This window comes from Colius striatus, chromosome 1, assembly GCF_028858725.1.
Source record: "Colius striatus isolate bColStr4 chromosome 1, bColStr4.1.hap1, whole genome shotgun sequence".
Taxonomy (NCBI): domain Eukaryota; kingdom Metazoa; phylum Chordata; class Aves; order Coliiformes; family Coliidae; genus Colius; species Colius striatus.
The window spans coordinates 76649258-76667245 of NC_084759.1; the positions used below are offsets into that span (position 1 = coordinate 76649258).

The 17988-nt window shown below is 38.6% G+C and overlaps 1 long non-coding RNA gene across 1 annotated transcript in view; it reads right to left on the reverse strand.

Moving 5' to 3' along the window:
- Positions 1-1055: 1055 nt before the first annotated feature.
- The window catches only part of LOC133624669 (uncharacterized), a 36561-nt gene continuing 19628 nt past the window's right edge, over positions 1056-17988 (reverse strand). The window contains exons 2-5 of the long non-coding RNA XR_009818033.1: positions 8247-8672; positions 7972-8154; positions 4508-4599; positions 1056-1171 (exon numbers count right to left, since the gene is read on the reverse strand). This is a non-coding gene — a long non-coding RNA (uncharacterized LOC133624669). The remainder of the gene's footprint in view (positions 1172-4507; positions 4600-7971; positions 8155-8246; positions 8673-17988) is intronic.

The window sequence follows — 17988 nt, forward strand, 5'->3', positions numbered from 1 at the left end:
AGCTGGCTGAGTTCTTCGCTGGCACACACAAGGAGTCAGCTATGCTGCATTTCATCCAGAAGATGTGCATAGCTTTAAATAAATAAAGAGAAGCTACCCCTTCCAGGAGGATGTTGAAACGACAGGGGATCGGGCCTGAGCTTTGCATCCCAAGCAATCTAATGCAAGAGCTAGTTTTCCTTTCCAGACATTTCCTCTGGAGCCACTGAGAAATGCTGAACAAAGAGCACCAAGATGTTACGAAACACCACCTATTTACACAGAAGTGTAAATCAAAACAGCTCAAAAGAGCATCAGCTCACAATCTCCATTCTGAATATTTGCTTCTTGCTTTGCTGTTTGTGCTGCAAAACATCCTTCTCACTCACAGAAAGCAGGAGCTGCCATCTTCTTCCTACTGGGGAAGCACTTCCCAGGGACTGAGCAATACACCCTGGTGCCACTTCAGCAGGAGACCTAATAAGGCCTGGAGCAACTCTCCCCAGCTGAGCAAACACAGGAACCTCCTCATGCTGAGGGAAGATCGGGACAGCCTTTCCCATGCCCATCCCTCACAGTATGCCTGGTCCGCGATGAAGGCACATTGCACACATATATGCAGCTGTGAGCAGAAGCAGGGAAGCAATTTTCTGTGCAGCCATGTATGACAAGCACACAATTGAAACCGTGCCTTAAATTACATAGAGAGTTATCACTCAGCTACATAGTGCTGTGGATTCACTGAAACAACCTAGTAGTCTTCTGTTTAAGTGGAATCCTCCTTTTTCTCCCCAGTCTGACTCTTACTTACATAAAGAACAGCAATACCCTAGAGCTATTTACTCACATGTTCTTGGAGAGGTGGTGATTATCCTTATTGGTGGTGGCCCTCAGAACAAAGACATGTTAGATTAAAAGCTAAGGAGAGAAAAGGAACAGCCATCATTTGGTGACAGACTGCTCTCCAGGAGTGATATTTTCATGCAAGTGTTGACTTGTAGGGTCAAGGAGAAGCTAAGGTGGGTGGGAAGAAGGCTGACATAAATAAAATGCACATAATGACAGGCTTGACCAAAGTTGAGAAGTTTGTGGGCTTCTTCATAAAATTTCCACTACTCCATTGTTGCAGACCACATTGGAAAGGTATATGAGGAGCCTATCACAAACGAGTTCATGTCACTGGTTTCTTATCCTGACAAAAAAAAAAAAAAAAGAAAGCAGAAGAAATCATGCTTATTTTAAGCAAACTGTAAGTTTTTAATCCAAAGTGGGGGCAGGGAGGAGAAGTCTTAAAATCTTTGGAAACAAGAATGATGTTAAAAGGGAGAATGCATAGGATTTGGAATGCAGATACCAGTGTTTGAAATATGAACAATTCATGGCTGTAAGACCAGACCTTCCCAGTGGATACTCCCATGTTCCCACTTTCCTTTTCCTGCTAATCTTGTCCCTGTGAGTGGGGCCCACAGGGTGACTCGCACACCAGCAAGGACACATCGCATCCATCCTCCTCAGTTCCTGGAAGGCACAGCTAATGGCACTGCTCCTAAGCAGAGACCGCTGCTTACTGCCAGGACACAAATGAAGGAGGACACTTGCACAGATGGGCTCCAGTCTCAGCCAGGAAGCATGCTGCTGAGAAGCAGCTAGAAACTGTTTCTTAAACCCCTTCTCAGCTGTGATTTGCCATTCGACCTACAGGCAGGTAGCTAGCTCCTGTCTCAACTCCAGGGGCTCTGGGAGGGCTCCAAAAGCAAGTAAAAAGGTGTCTTGGGCCTTTGGGATTGGCACAAGGGTGCATGTGTGGATTTAACGTCCACATAAACATCATCAGCCTGAAAAACTGCAGGAAGACTTGCCCAAAAACCTTTGAATAAATTGCATAGTAAATTTACAGAGCGAGATATTTGTGTTTCATCAGTTTCTGCCACTGTATTAGTCTGACATATTTCACCTTCTGTGCTTCAGTTTTCCCCATCAGCAGAACAACATCACTGTTCACATTTTATTGCATATTGCATTTTTTTAAGCATATTTTTCAAGGATCAAAGCTGTGGGCAGGATTCCCAGTGTGGCAGCATTCCTTTTTTTTCCCCCTCTCCTTTGTTACATATCTAGCATCATATCTAGTGCGCATTTTGGATAGAGTGGAATCAGCACAGACATCCAGTTTCTTCTCCATTTTGGCAGAGTACTAGTTTCATCCATGTGAAGCTTCAGGATATGGTGAATCTCAGTGTATGTTTTTATAGAGCCATGTGCACTACTGCAATATCCAGATGTTAGGGGAAGCAATTGGGAATTAATTGGAACTAGTTATGGGAGAGCTTTTAAAGAAATTAATTGAAGCAGTTTGTAATGAAAAGAATATATTAATACAATTCTGGAAGATACTTTTGCTTTTATTTTAAAGAAACAAGTAATAGCAAACATCAAAATAATCAGCTTTATTAGATCATCTTGGTTATACTAAGACAGTAATTAAAACTGTGTTCTTTAGAACACTGATGGGAATCTTGAAAATAAGCTACAAAAATATTCAGCTGCTTTTTTTATCTGCTTTGCAGCACAAGCCACATAATCATCCTTAGGCATCAGACTTTTAAAAACTGAAACTTGATTTTCCTTGAACTCTCTTTCAGTGGTGAAGCTGCATGAGGTAAAAGACAGGTGGATCTTCTTGAACTGAAAACATTATTAAGCACCAAACTCATTTCCACCAGATAATCATTTATGGTATTTGGCTGAGAGGTAAAAGCCACTGAAATATATGAGAAGCCAGGCACTGTTGTTCAGAGAAGCTCCTGTTAATTTGATTAGGGTCTATCTAATACTGGTAGTATATAATGAAGATTGTATTCCTTGAGCCACTGTTCTGAAGATTAATCATGTTTGCAAAAGGTTGGTTTAAACATAAACGAAAGCAAGTAAGTACCAAAGAGGCATTTGTGATCTGTCTACATTATTTTTGCTTTTCACAATACATTTTTAGTGAACTTTCTTTTTCCCTCAAAATCTCATTTTGTCCATAAGGCTTTATTCCCATGTTCAAGACTCCAGAAACTTCTTCTAAAAATCTTGTTATGTCCCAGTTTAAGTATTTTTTTAAATATTGTAATCTTTGCAATTAAAACAGTCCAACTAAACAGCGTATAATTAAAGGGAATATTTTGTGGGTCAAAAAGAAAAGCAAACGTGAAGACTGTAGCAGATGTGCTCTTATGCTTGAAGTGAGGATTAACAAAATTCATTGAACAGGTGAAGTCAAACAGTGAATTTCAGGAAAAATTCATACACATACACAATCATCACTGATTCAGAAACTGAGAGTAAAGACACCAATATATATATGTCTTAATATGTTTACTACAGTGCTCTTTGTCTTACAGTTCCTGAAAATGTAACACTACTTTGATTTTTAATATCTTGCAATGAATTGCTTTTTCTGAGTGCAAGATAATAATTCATGCCATAATGTACTGCCTCACTGAAAGAAAGGATCAGGTTAGACTAATTAAAGACCGTAGTCTGAGATGGAGCATGCTCTCCAAATCCTGCTCACTGTCATCACTTCTTGCTGCCTACCAAGACCGTTTTCACTGGAGACACAGGAGGTCAATTCATTGCTCAGATTCCCCAGCAGGCCACATGCTTTCTGTGTGATTCCAACCAAGTCACACACAGGCCCTCCAACACACCGAGGAATTTCTGCCATGTAGGAGTCAAGCACTTCACTGTGTTTGAGACTCTCAGCCATAAGATCTCACTGCTTCTAGTCTCTCCCCATGCCACTAGGATTTGGAAAGAAAACAAAAAAAAAAAAATCCCACCAGAAAGCTTTCTCCATTTTATATGAAAGCCGAAAGAGAAATATTTGTCTAAGACTGAGACACTCAAATATTGCAGTGATGGAAATCTGAGTCAGTGTTAAAAATAAATCCCTGAGGAAAAAAGAAGTCTATACGGAAAACAAAGGTATTAGGATAAGCGCACCTTCTATAAGGCTTGGAAAGAATCCTTCCCCACTGGGAACCTAATTATTAAAACAAAGGGATAAGAGTGACCTCGCCCAAGCAAGGGAAAATGGTGGCTACCGTCTCATATGTAGGCTTAAAGGTGCTTTTCCAGCTAAGTTCCTGCAGGCATTAACAAAGCAGTAATTGCTAGGATTCTTGTGGAAGAAAACTGAGGCATAGGTAAGAGTGTCTCCGCCCAGATCTACCACTTGGGTTATTTTCCTGAGGTAACTGCCTCTTACAAGAACAGAAAACAAATGTGCAAAGTAAATGCAAAATGTTGATCTCTAGTAGCTTATGTGAAGCTAGTACAAGGCTTTTCCCCCCACAAACCCACAGCGAGAAAAGCTCCATAGTCTCTATGCAGCAGAATTCTTCTTGCATCATCTAGTTCAGTCCCCATGTCAGAGCAGAAAAAAAAACAGTCATCACCACGATCCTTGAGCATAAGATGCTACACTCATACAATAGTCATTGATTAGGGATAATCTGACTTTGCAGCTTGTACTGACCTCTGCTTTCTGTGTATGCTTCGCTGAAAGAAGGATGCATCTTCAGTCTGTCCCACAGATACTGTCTGGTGTCTTCAGGAGTGTTGACATTTCTAAATAAAAGAAAAAAACAGGCTGAGCAGGCTCCTCAAGTATTGGACTTCATGCTACTTAACTGCCAGCCTCCTCATCTTCTCTGCTTTGCACCTCCCCAGCTATATGACCTCAAGACACATGCTCTGGAGGGCAATGGCCAGAAACAGTTTGGACCTGAGCATGCTCATACTTGGTCACAAAGCTAAGGTTCAGAAAATTGATCCTATATTATTTAACAAAATAGACACAGCCTTGAGTAATCCATTTTTGTTTTTCCTGGTACCATAAAATAGCTTGGAATAAATGTCTCTGAGCAGTAGTGGGAAAAGGGAGAAAAAAACCACCAACAGTCAACTGCTATCCATAGTAAACCTATGAAGAGGTTTATATAAAAAGCCAAAGGCTGGATGAACATTTGCAGTCTCAATCTTGCCTATAAAGTGAGAGCATTCACATTCCTAAGGATCTCTGGAAAAGTGAATTCCCAAATAAAAAGGTCATACTTTGAGAGCATTTTGCTATCAGGTGCCCATGACACAATCTGGGCTGTTACCTCTAGGTCATCCACCTACATGGACATTCATCCTAGTTAGACTGTACACTGTGCAGTTAAAGGTCATCTTTCAGCCCCTGCAATCTTACATAAACTATCACTTCTCCAGGGCTTGGCAAGGTGTGAATTCAAGTGTGCAAGCTCTTAATTGTAAAGCAGGAACTTGAACCAACGTGATCCTGCTGCTGTTTTTAGGTGAAGCTAGTTTACTGCTGTAATGTCAGAGATACCAGTCTTCAGCAAACTCCAAAATAATGTTTTTATTTGAATATAAAAAAAAATTCACTTCGGTGACAGGAGATACCATATGACTCTTACACAATATTTACATGTATTCCATTACCATCAAGTACTGAAACACAATAAAAACCTTTGAAAATGAGATGGGGGGGGGTCTTTTCTCCACCAGCTGAATTTGTGCCAAGGTTGACAGCTCAAAGTAAGTCTGTAGCAGAAAGCAGAAGAGAAACCCTTACCTCTTGCACCTTCCTCACATATAACCACATTTCCCCCCCTCCCTAGACATGGAAACCCCACATCTGTCTGCTCTTAGCCACCTTTTGTGTGGAGAAAAGTAGTTGTGCTACTTGATTTTGTTGTAGCTTGGTAGCAGATATTTAGTATGGTAACAATACCCTAATGCACACTACTTCCCCTCTCCAAATCCTCGTTTATTATGGGGATTTCTTTATTCTGTGCTTGAAAATGTTTACTCAACAAGCAAGAATGATTCTGCATTGCCAACCATACTTGTCATTTGTGGCACTTTCACAGGAACTGTCATTTCCTTTCATGAAAACAAAGAGTTCTGGCAGTACAGCTCAGCCAAGGGCATCACTTTTTCTGCAAGACAAACTATGTGGGGAATAATAACCCCAATTTGTTAATATGTTTGAGATATTTTTTTTCTCTCCAAGAAGTTCTTAAAGATTTCAATGAAAAAAATTAAGACAATCGATGATAAATTTATAGGACAGTCCTGGAATATACACAAGCTTTGTGTTTATGGTGCACACCAGGGATATAAAAAATCAGTGTTTAGTCCTGAAACAGTCACAATATTTTTGCTGCAACTTGTGTCCATCATCACTTGTTCTGCTACTATGCACTTCCAAGAAGAGTCTAGCTCTGTCTTTTCTGTAAGTATCCATTAGGAAGCTGAAGACAGCAATTAGACCCACCGACTCTCACCCTTGTCCAGGCGAAACAACTACATTTCTCTGCTTCTCCTGGCATGTTGTGTGGTCCCACTTTGTTGATATCTCACTGGTACCAAGGAACTTGAAGCTATGAAAGGTATTTCAAATGTGGTCTCACAAATGAAAGTGGAGTAATCACTTCCTTCAGCTTACTGGCTGTGCTTTTGCTACTGTAATTCACTATATGTTTGCTGTAAGGGTACAATGCTGCCTTGTATTCAACAAGTCTGCAGTGTCCTGTGGTATTTATCCTTAGTGATGCCTACTTATCCCTACCATCACAGGTTGGGAAACATCATGATGTTTCCACCAGCCCATTTCTCTAGATGTCAAGTTACTTTTGAATGACAGTCCAGCCCTACAGTGTATTAATTGCTCACTCCAGTTTGGAGTCATACATGAATGTGATGAGTGTGCAATCATCTCACTGAAAGGGTATTTAGGCTGGTCACGCACAATTTGCCCTTGATAAATCCATGTTGGCTCTTTCTTTCGTGTGACTGGAAGTGGCGTTCAGGATTTTCTCTTTAATTTCCTAATGATAGCAGTCTTGGCTGCAGTGACCATAAAAAGATCTTGATGGACTTAAGGAAAGAGAATAGCAGATTAAAGACCTTGGACTTCAAGGGCTTGTTCAGGAAACTAGTAGGAGGGATCTCATAAGAGGCTGGAAGTAAGGCTCACCACCTTGCAGTTTCCCAGATCCTGTTTCTAGTGATTTTTTAAACTGGGCATTTCTCATCAAACGTCATAAAAAACCTGCTATAACCATGATCTCTTAAAGATAAGAGAGGAATCTTGCAATGACATGAAGCAACGTCCTCAGCACCTTCAGTTGGTATGAACTTGAGTGCCTTCAGTCTGCTTAAGTACTTTCTAACTTGTCCATCCTCTACCGTTGGTAATACCTTTGTCTCTCAAGCTTTGCTACTAGACAAAGGAATCAGATAAACTTGGAAAGAGACCTTGGTAGTAAAGGTCACTGAATATTTTTTATGTTCTTTGGCCCAAGATTGTCCACCTTGTTCAGTTACAGGCCCACACTGCACACTCAGGTGATGCTTTCATCATTGTTATGGGAAGCTTGACCCTGCTTCCACTTTCTAGGCATTTAGTTTTTGTGTTTAGGCTCAGTCCAGAGCTCGCTGTTCAGTCTAGATCAGTTCTTTCTATATCTGCTGTTTTCTTTGGGGTTTTTTATTTTCTTCTTGTTTAAAGAGAATATTATTGATGGTCAACCAGTTTTCCTGGGTTCATTTGACCTCCAGCCTCTTATGAGATCCCTCCTACTAGTTCCCTGAACAAGCCCTTGAAGTCCAGGGTCTTTAAACTGCTATTCCCTTTCCCTAAGTCCATCAAGATCTTTTTATGGTCACTGCAGCCAAGACTGCTATTAGCCTTCCCATTCTGTACCAGTTCTTACATGTTCAGAAGAGATCAGCAGAGCATCTCATGGAGTTGTTCTATCCATCACTTGAATAAAACAGTTGTCCCACATGTAATCCAGAAATCTCACTAGTTGCTTGTGTCCTGCTATGGTGTCCACCCTGCAGATGTCACAGTGGTTCAAGACCCACCATGAGCACAGACTGTGATTAGGGGCCGACTTCCACTTTTTTAAGGAAGGCTTTACTCACCTTTTTCTTGTCTAGGCAGTTCATAGCAGACTCCTGTCACTGTGTCTTCCTTGGTGACTTCCTTTTTGATCCCATAAACTGTTGACAGACTCATCAACCTTTCCATTGCAAAACTCCATGCATCTGAATTGCTTCTTTGTGTAGAGTACATCGTATCACAGCACGTTAGTTGTGTGGGCTATCCTACAACATCATGACAGAAGCATGGCTCAAAGAAGCATTGCTATGATCAGGAAAATGGTTGAGTGCCCAAATGGTTTTATTATGAGCCTTACCTGCTTCCTAGCTCTGACCCAGAGCTGATCAGTCTGAGAACTGCTTTGATAAAACCATGCAGGAAGATGGCACTTCTATGCTTCCTTCTCCTTAAAGAGCAGTAATCAATTGCTGTTCGATGGGTTGCTTTTTAGACAACCAGCTCCTACAGTAGTTCAGTAAATGGGAGATGTTCTGATGAAGACTAGAGTAAATGTTCTCATTCTCTAGACAGTAGAAATGTAACTTTTCTCAGTTGCTTCAAGGTTGTGAAGTAGGTTGTGAAAAAGCATCTTAATCCGCTGTTCAGCATTGGAAGTTTCACATGGTGGACCATCTCCCTTGTGTTTATCCTCTTCTCTTGTGGACATTCATTTTAATTCTCACCTCATATTAAATTTCTGGCTGAAGATATGCTGAACAGTTGGTCCAAACAGCAGAGCCACCTGATGTGTATATGCAGAAAACGAAACTGATCAGTTGACAAGTCAAGGATTAGACCTTTTGTTTTGTTACGTGCACTTCTGAGCAGTTGCTGACACTAGTGTTGCCAAAATCTCCAGACAATACTTTATGAGAGTAATGTCACACTGATCTGAGAAGACATCTCTTTACTTTTGTCCTAGGCACTCTTGAGCTGTTATGCTCTAATCAGTTTTAAGGACTGTATACAAACCCTTCCTTCTTCACATTCTATAGATAATAACATTCTGTATCAAGGTAATTTTATATCTTGCATGACATTGTATCTATATTCTCACTGTGCATACATAGGCAGACGTACAGCTTTCTGGTATCTCTCTCAATACAAGTACAAAGGCATACACATATAGTATAGAAAGAATGGCCTTGGGAAAGTATTTGATTGTAATTGCTTTAGAATCCATCGTAAATTCCTATGTAAGATAAGGAAAAATATTTGGAAGTTCCTATTGTGAAAATATATAGAATATAAAGAAGAATAGGAGACCGGAACTTAAACTTAGTCCAGTCTCTGACTGCTCTGACAAATGACTGTCTGCCTGTACAGCAGGTACTTTAACTATAAATCTGAGAATACACTGGGTAAGACTCACAGACTGAGTTACTTTGTTAAGGCTCAAAGCCGACATGAACACCGGGACGTGAGCCAGATAGCTGCCTTAGTTTACTACATTTAATAGCTATTGCCACCTACTGGCTATGGTGCAATATATATGGTATATTTCAAGGGTACAAAATCAACCACCTGTGTTTTCTCCATGTGAAAATTGCATACAGCAACAACAGAATAATTGACAGCACCTATATTTTTCAGTGACGAAATGGTACTTAATGGCATTTTCTTTTTTTTACAAAGTATATCGGTAAAGCAGATTTGTACGTTTAGATGTTCCATCATGTAGCCATATTTAGCTATGCTAGAAGGTATAATATGACTATTCATAAATGTAATTAGTCTTCCTGTGCCTTCCTCTTTTTTTTAGACACACAAGATGTCTATACCTGTCTCTTTTCTTAGATACACGGATGTCTAAGGCAGGCGGACATATTTTTAGCCTGTTTGACTAAAGCAGATTAGATCCCAGTCGCTGACTGGACGTAGGTGCTAGAAATATCACCATATTTAAGTAAGGCTGTGGTCATGGTCTGTACAATGAGCATGTGTCAATAAATATATTGCATCATTTCTGTGTTTAGCAGTCAATGAATTTAACTGCACACAAAGCAGTTCTAATTATCCTACATCTATGCAGCATCAAAGAAGACTGGCATCACACTGAATAAAAAATTCCATTATATGAACACTGTTAATCATGACTGTAATAGCAATTTTCCAAGAAAATCTGAAGCAGTTAGAACAAGATGTAATTCAATGGGTTTTGGTAAACAATGAAGTTGATTTAAATCTAGTCCAACCTCAGTCTTTCAAATAAAAGCTCATGAACTACATCAGATGAAGAAATTCCCCTTTATTCACAGTAGCTCAAAGTTTTATCTCCTGCCTTCCTCCAGCCGATTGTTGCTATATCATCTATAACAAACATTATTCTACCAATTCAGTCCGTAAAGTGTTTTTTCAAAGCTTTGATGCAAATTACATGGTTTAGGTTTCTTCTTTAAAAAACGCTATCGTTGTGGTTTGCCTGAATTTGTACTGAAGTAGTTCAGAGAGTGCTTATCCAACCTGTACCAAATGTACAGATGAAGACAGCAACCTTTGACTGCATAACAGTGAAAGTAGTTGGGGAAAGTAGTTTCTTAGTTAAGTTTAACAGGAATCACAAGAGGATGCCTTCACACATCCTAAATTAGAGCCTATTACATAGTGTTGTGAAGTAATTTTAGCATTTGGCTTAGTCTGCAGTAAACTGAAACTACTCAACAATGAAATTATCCACAGTGGAGTTTAAGATAGGGTAATTTAGCTGTATTGACTTTATACATTCTGCTAATATCCTTACATTTATAGATTGTTCCTGTGCAGACTAGCCCTCTTAAATTTCACATATGGGTATGTCTTCAGATTTCATTAGTGTCAAGCACAATGTAGTCGAAGAAAATTATGCATTCAGCAGAAATCCATATTAGATAATTACATAAATGCTCTGAAAAAATTGGTGGCAACAGTCAACATTCCTAGTAGGACACATACCAACAAGCAGTCTCAAACAAATAGCTATTTGACTTTCATAAAGAGAAAGCTGCTCAGTCCTTTCCTACAAATGTTGGGATTTACTTTGATGATTTCTATTAAAAACAGAAACTTAGTCTTAAGAAAGCTCTGAAGTCACAAAGCGTGGCAAAACACAGTATTTAAAATACGGTGAGGACAAAGTGTTGTCTTTTCTTTAAGTACAACCACCCTACAAAGAGATGCTGAGGAAGACACCCAGTGTTTGCTGCAATCACTGTGAAAACTAGTTTGTGAGCAGCCATGGGATGGCGGTCTTGATTCACACAAGTACAGATCATACCCCGGAAAGACTTGCATAGCGGCAAAATAGGTACATCTAGTCAGTTGTTCTTCATCCAAATCTGTAGCAAGTTAATCTGTTCCTTTTCTCTCAGCTAGACTTGCTGCTAGTAATGCTACCAAGACCTACAGGCCAAGAAGTCTAATGTTTATCCACCATGCAACAGGGATACCTCTTCACAAAAATCTTATTAAATGCTTCAAATGCATACCAAAGACATAGGCATTCAAAGAGAATTTAATGAACTGAGATGGTCTAGAGTACATTCAGTGACATAAATAATGTGGGGTTTTTTTAAAAATTAATACATTTTATATTCAGATTCTCTATATTCTTTAAATTTTCATTTGTTTACTATTTTCTATTTAAGACTCATAAAGCTTTTTCTCAGGCATCAGATTAGATACTGTAGAACAGATACAATCATAAACATTAGCAGAGAAACAGAGCTGTAATTTTAGAGATGGCAATAGAATAAAGGAATATACATTTTTTTAAATTCAAAATCTTGTCACATAGCCATAGTGATAGCCTTGCAGTTCCCAGTCTGCAAATCTGATTTGGATGAGTTTAATAAAGCAGAAGCGGAACTGACTTCAGGTATGTCGCAGATGATCTGATGTCTCTGTGCGAAAACAGGAGGTCAGTCAAACATGAATAACATCAGCAAAAAATACAAACAAGTAACAATCCAACAAAGCACCTTGAAAACATTCTCAGTTTCAGCTCTGCTTTCTGAAACCACCCTGAGTTTCCCAAGTGCTTTCCATCTTCACCTATTTGAATTAAAACTCACTTTGTGAGAGTACAGTAGACATCAGAACAAGAAGTTACAACCTTTATTTGTGTGGGGACATGTTATCACTCATTAACATTTAGTGCTACAGTGAAAAATGCTTCACATTATGCTTCGAAGTCATTGACTTGCAGAAACGTATTTCAGACTTGCTTACTAGTCCTTATCTGGTAGGGGATATGAAAGTGCATATATTGAGCAAAGCATATAAAATTAGCTAAAGCTGTAACAGATCTAAAGTCCAAAGACTTCACTTATTCTATGTCTTTTCATTCCCTTGGAATTTCCCTCAGCCTTCACTGAAGATTAAAGCAAGTTAAAAAAAACACTTTTATTAAATTCTTCTAAGACCATACCCAGCCTCCCCTCAAAGGGGACTTCCAATCAACAGTTCAAGCATAAAAGCTCAGAGAATAGCTGAAGGTGTTTCTCTCAGAGCTGTTGGGACACTACAGGCTGCTGGTGCTGCATTCACATTTTCAAAAGATCTGCAGATTTGAGAAACGCTCCTACAGTGTGGATGTAGCTAATCCCATCAGTAAACTGATTTAACTTGAAGCATCCTACAGTTAGAGATTATGCTGAAAACAGAAGAAAGGTTAAATTTCCCAGTCATGTCCTAGATATTTCATTTTTGTTAAATTCACAAGTTCTCTGAGGAGCACTTATTTTTTGGCTTAACCACATAGGAAAGTTAAAATATAGGTAAAGAAGTGTGTGGATTTACAGATTGTTATCCACTGTACACTTGAAGTAGCTCTATATATTTTCTAAGGTAAGTTCCCTGCTATAGGAGTTCAAACATAGAAGTAGCATAAAATCTCTGGACAGTTATTAAGATCACAGATTCATTGAATGTGCGCTGGCTTCTCTATGTGAACAAGACCTATAGCCCGAGCAAGATCAGGAGAAGAGCATGTCTAGTTGGCAAGTGAGACTTTCTCTGATGACTTTATGCCAGGAACGTGAAACTAGCAGACAAAATATCTTCCTTTTAAAAACAGCAGCAGTTAGGGGTTAGTGGCTGAGCATTATGGGGAAAACCACAAAAATGGCTCATTTTCACAACAAATGTTTCTAACAGAGGGGTTGGACTAGATGATCTCTAGAGGTCCTCTTCAGCCCCTACCATTCTGTGATAAGCACATTTGTTGGTGCCGTCATAGCACTGAATAAAGCTCTAGACTTTTGTCTGAATCTATTCTTCTGTCATGCTGGTAGTTGTGTTAGTAAACTGCCATTGATCCTGTCACAAAAATGATACATGTGTTTAAATGTGCTGTGCAGGTACCTGGTTACAATGAATTAAAAGGTTTTTTCTAAGTGTGGCTTGGTTGTCACACACTGCTTCTAAACACAGTAGGTAGAACTTTCTGTATTTTAATGTCACACAAAATATCCACCTGCCTGCCTCAAACAAAACCCACAGTCCAAATTAGAGGCTGCATTATTTCACCTGATGGGTTGCAAAATAGAAAAGCATATGAAGATGAGTAGTGTAGCTACCTTTCAGTTACAGATTTAGTTTTTTTTTACTTTCATTAGTAATTTATCAAATACTAGGGAAATTGAACCAGGTGATATATTCATTGTGGGCTCCATTTATTGCTTCTTGATGATAAGCACAAGCCTCTGCATCCTAGGTATGATAGAGAATCAAACTAGATCAGTCACTCATTATTGTATAAATCTCATTTTCTCATGTTCTTAGAAAGCAAGGGTGTTTATTTTGTAAGAGCAGAGATCACTACTTCCATTCCTGTTATTTCATTGCTAATGCTTAAGAAATCTTCCCTAAAAATAACCAAATTAAAAGATGGCAAAGTGTTTACCAGCCCTCTGCAAAACTTTAAAGTGAAGGACAAAGATTGTGGCTGTAAATTGCTTTGCCTATAATTCAGCAAAGAGCTACTTCCCAAACAAGAGTTATCTATTATTCTGAGATCTTTACAAGTGATCTTGTGTCCGAGAGCCCTTCTGACGTTTCCAATTATACCAAATAGTTTTAAAAAAAGATACTATACCTACACACTTCCTCAGAACACCACGCTACAGTAAAATACCACTGCTACATATTTCATTTGGCATTTGTTAATAATTATAACCAAACAGCTACAAAGCAATTGCTAAGCAATCAAGTCTTGTTTCAGCTGAACAGATCAAGCTTGGCATAACTTCTTATGCAGAAACTAAAACTTGAATTGTCTTCTACTATGGCAGTGCTCAGCACAACTGCTAAATCACCACTCTGCCTCATAGCTTTCCCCAAATTGTGAGGGAATATTGTTAATCCTCTTGCCTTTTAAAAAAAAATAAATAATTTTGTATCTGTCTGGCTGCTGCCCAGACTTTCACAGTTCAATGCCATAAACAAATGCAAGAAGATTCCCTGATCTAACTCCTTGAAGATCTCTAAAACACGAATGATCACCAACAAGCAAATCAAAGACTCCTTCCTTATAAGGAAACTAGAAAAGAAGGGTGAGAAGCAAAAGGGAAATTTCAACTAATGTGAGGCAGGGAACTTTGTCCTGATTCTCAGCATTAAGCAGCATTGGCACCAAATACAGGAACACATGCACTGGTGTGTTTCATGACATTTCATGGGGCAGGGAGAATAGCTCTGAAATACACAGAAAGGCTCGGTACAGCTTAGACAGGTCTCCCTTGTTTTCAGTTATGGCAGAGGTTTTCAACATATGTTCTGTGGAGGACTGTTGCTCTCTGAAATGCCTGAAATAGGTCAGCAAATGTATCTGAGAAGAGTGAGACTAATGTTGGGAGGCTGCAGCTTATAGCCAGGTCTGAACTTCCACTGGAGAAAAGAACAGGCTCTTCAAGCTGGTGAAAGACTGCAAAGCAGTGTCTCACTTGGGGAAAGGCTTTTACAGAGCATCTGGACATGTAACGGAGTTAAGCAACTGTTTAAAAGTAACCTGACTGTCACCCTTGACTGTAAAGGGAACCCAAAGAGATCACCTTTCCTGGACCAAAGTTAATATTTGTGAATACCTATTATGAGCCTCTACATTTAAGTTTTTCTTTGTGTTTACAGGTCTATTAGAGGTTGTATTAGTAAGCAAATCAGTGAATGCAATTATACAGTTCTATTATTGCTCAGCCCTCATCACTACACTGCTTCTCTACATTATTTATCATGATCCATCAGTTAGTTTATTTTCCCCAGGCTTTGTGGAAGATAGATGTATCTGAATAAGACTGTTTAATAACTGAAGGTATACTATTATTTCAAATTTATATTATCACAGTCTATTGTTACAAAAACATCATAATATACAATACCACGATATCACAGATTTTTTTCACAGGGACTTAGTCCACAGTTGAGCAAGAGAAGAAGGTATTTCATTGATTTGCTACAGTCTAAACAGATCTGCACTGATGAAAGATGTACATAGGAACATGTTTCTTGACTCCAAAAAGGCAGAATGTAACATCCCTTGTGCCTGATCACAAAAGATCAGTTTCTTACCAATATTTAATAAAACTTCCTTGAATTTAGGTGGCAGGAATCTAAATCAGGGTATTGTACACTATTAACTTAATGCAGACGGTAAGTAAGGCATCTGTATTTGCTGTGTGGGGTCAAGAACATAGACAGAAGCCTGCGTTCTATAGGTAATTGGTCTATTGTTCGTTCATATCCAAACCTGCTTTGTGCTTACCTCTGCCCCTTATAGCTTCATTTAGCTATATAGTCATATCACTACAACAAAAAAGGTACAGTTTTACAACTGCTGACTTTGTAATTTATGCAAGACCCCTCTGAGCAGGCTACTCTGTGTTAAAGGATAATTGGACTCACAGTACACACGCAGATTTAAAATACAGCTTCAAAATTTTCTGGATAAGGGAAAAAAAACAAACTAGAAAAATATGAATACATGATAACTCTCTTCATACATCAATTTCAATTTGCCATATCAGATTATGTTACACCTGGATGTTAGATGTTGTCAAGGATTATTTAAATTCAAGTTGTACAACTCGTCTGTTAGCACAAACCCTCACATTTCCTCAGACTCTTCAGTCTGTAAAGCACCTGAAAGAGGATCCTAAAAAGCCATGAAAAATATTATCTTTAGAAGCAATAATGTTGTATATGAAATGAACTAACATTGAATATATACGGAAAAATTCTCTATATTTGAGCTCAAGATAAAAAACTAAATGTTTTTTTCATGAGTTCAATCCACACAACAAAGACATGTTTCAGCTAAGTTTATACCACAGGAAAAAGTTTCAGTGTAAGAAAGTGAAAACTGCCATTTCTAGTCATCATATCGAACACTTGAATCCATATTCCATTAAAGTATCATGAACGCTTTTGCTTGCTATAAAAAAAAAAAATCATTGCTTTAATCTGGTGATTCTAATTATCAAAAGCTCTGCTTTAATGTGTTTAAGTCATGTTGCCTCTGGAGACTAGAAAAAACATCACTCTAAATATGACTTGCTTTTTTACACCTGCCATGTCTTAAGAGTCCTGAAAGCTTAATCCTTATATTAAAAAACCTAGTCTACTCCAAAAATGTCATCCCTGAGGCAAAAAAAATGTTTGAGAATTCATGGAGCATGTTATGAACATTAACATATTTAAGATGTTAAAAACTTTATCAGATGGCCATAGAAAATGCCATCAAAAGCAAAGTAGAAGAAGTTATGTATCTTATTATCTTAACTTTCCACTGGAAACTGGCTGTGATTTGTAGAAAATCTGTAACAGCCTGGTTTAAAACAGATGAATCATGTTGATATTCCTACGTGACCTGATCTAGGTGGACCTTCTTCGGCAGGGGGGTTGGACCAGATGATCTCTAAAGGTCCCTTCCAACCTTACCATTCTATGATTCTAGTATTCTATGATATTCCAGATCTCCTTCCTACTGCATCCCCACACTGTTATTTTGCAGTATTTACAACAAAAAATTCTCCCCAGCACTTTCAGAACTTGCAATGCTAGACGTTTACAAAGAAACACAAGTGACACTAAGCAAAAAATTAAACCAGAAGACTGCCAGATCCCTCTTGACACTAAAAAATACTATTAGCAGTTTCTTGAACAAACAAAAAAAAAAGACAGACATATGGTAGGACAGTGTTATACCCAAGGGAATGCTTTTTGTTTTTTCATGTATTATCTTCATTAGAGAACTTTGTGAAAGAGGTTAAGTAAAGAGGACGCTTAAATATATAAATATATGTTATGCAATGCATCTAAAAATACATTTCAGAGTACTATTTTATATGGGAGATTTTAAGTGTAGGAATTTCGCTTTAATATGACCTGTAATCATATTCCAAAATGTGCTCAGGTAGCCATTAGGGTGAAAGCGTATGAAGTGAGGAGAAAGGACTTTGCTATGCTAGTAAGGAGTTAAAAACATCTCATGAGTACCTGAACTGACCCATGCAGCATTTGGTGAAATAAAGAGCAGAAAATAAAGAGAGACCACTTAATTGCTCCTGAAAACTTCCTAATTTTCCTGCATTTTAGGCTTTTTTTCTTTTTTCCAACTTGAGGGAAATTTACTTCTTTAGGAAAGCAGGTGGAAAGAACACGAAAGCCTCAAGCGTTCTGATGACCCACACTGACCAGAGACTCTGTCCTGTGGATGCCACCTCACAAAATGAGGGCTGATGGCAACAGCCAGGTCACATGAGAGGTCATAATGCACTTCCATGCTACCCTTAAAATATGCACTGAAGTTATATTCCTCTCTACCTGCCATTCTGGGAAGACTGCAGAACCAGGCTTGTCTTGAAACAAATTAGACTGAACTCAATAGTATTTTGTTGGGTTTTTTTTCTCTCCAACTGTGATTCTTGGGGATAGTTTTTCTATGAGATGAACTCCACAATCTCAAACACTAGCCAGGATTTTAATTCTCTGTGAGAAAAAGGAAAGGTATTTTCCACTTCCTAGAGCTACCTACAAAGCAAATGACTGCTTCCACTAAGAGCTCATCACAACCCAAGGCCCTTGTT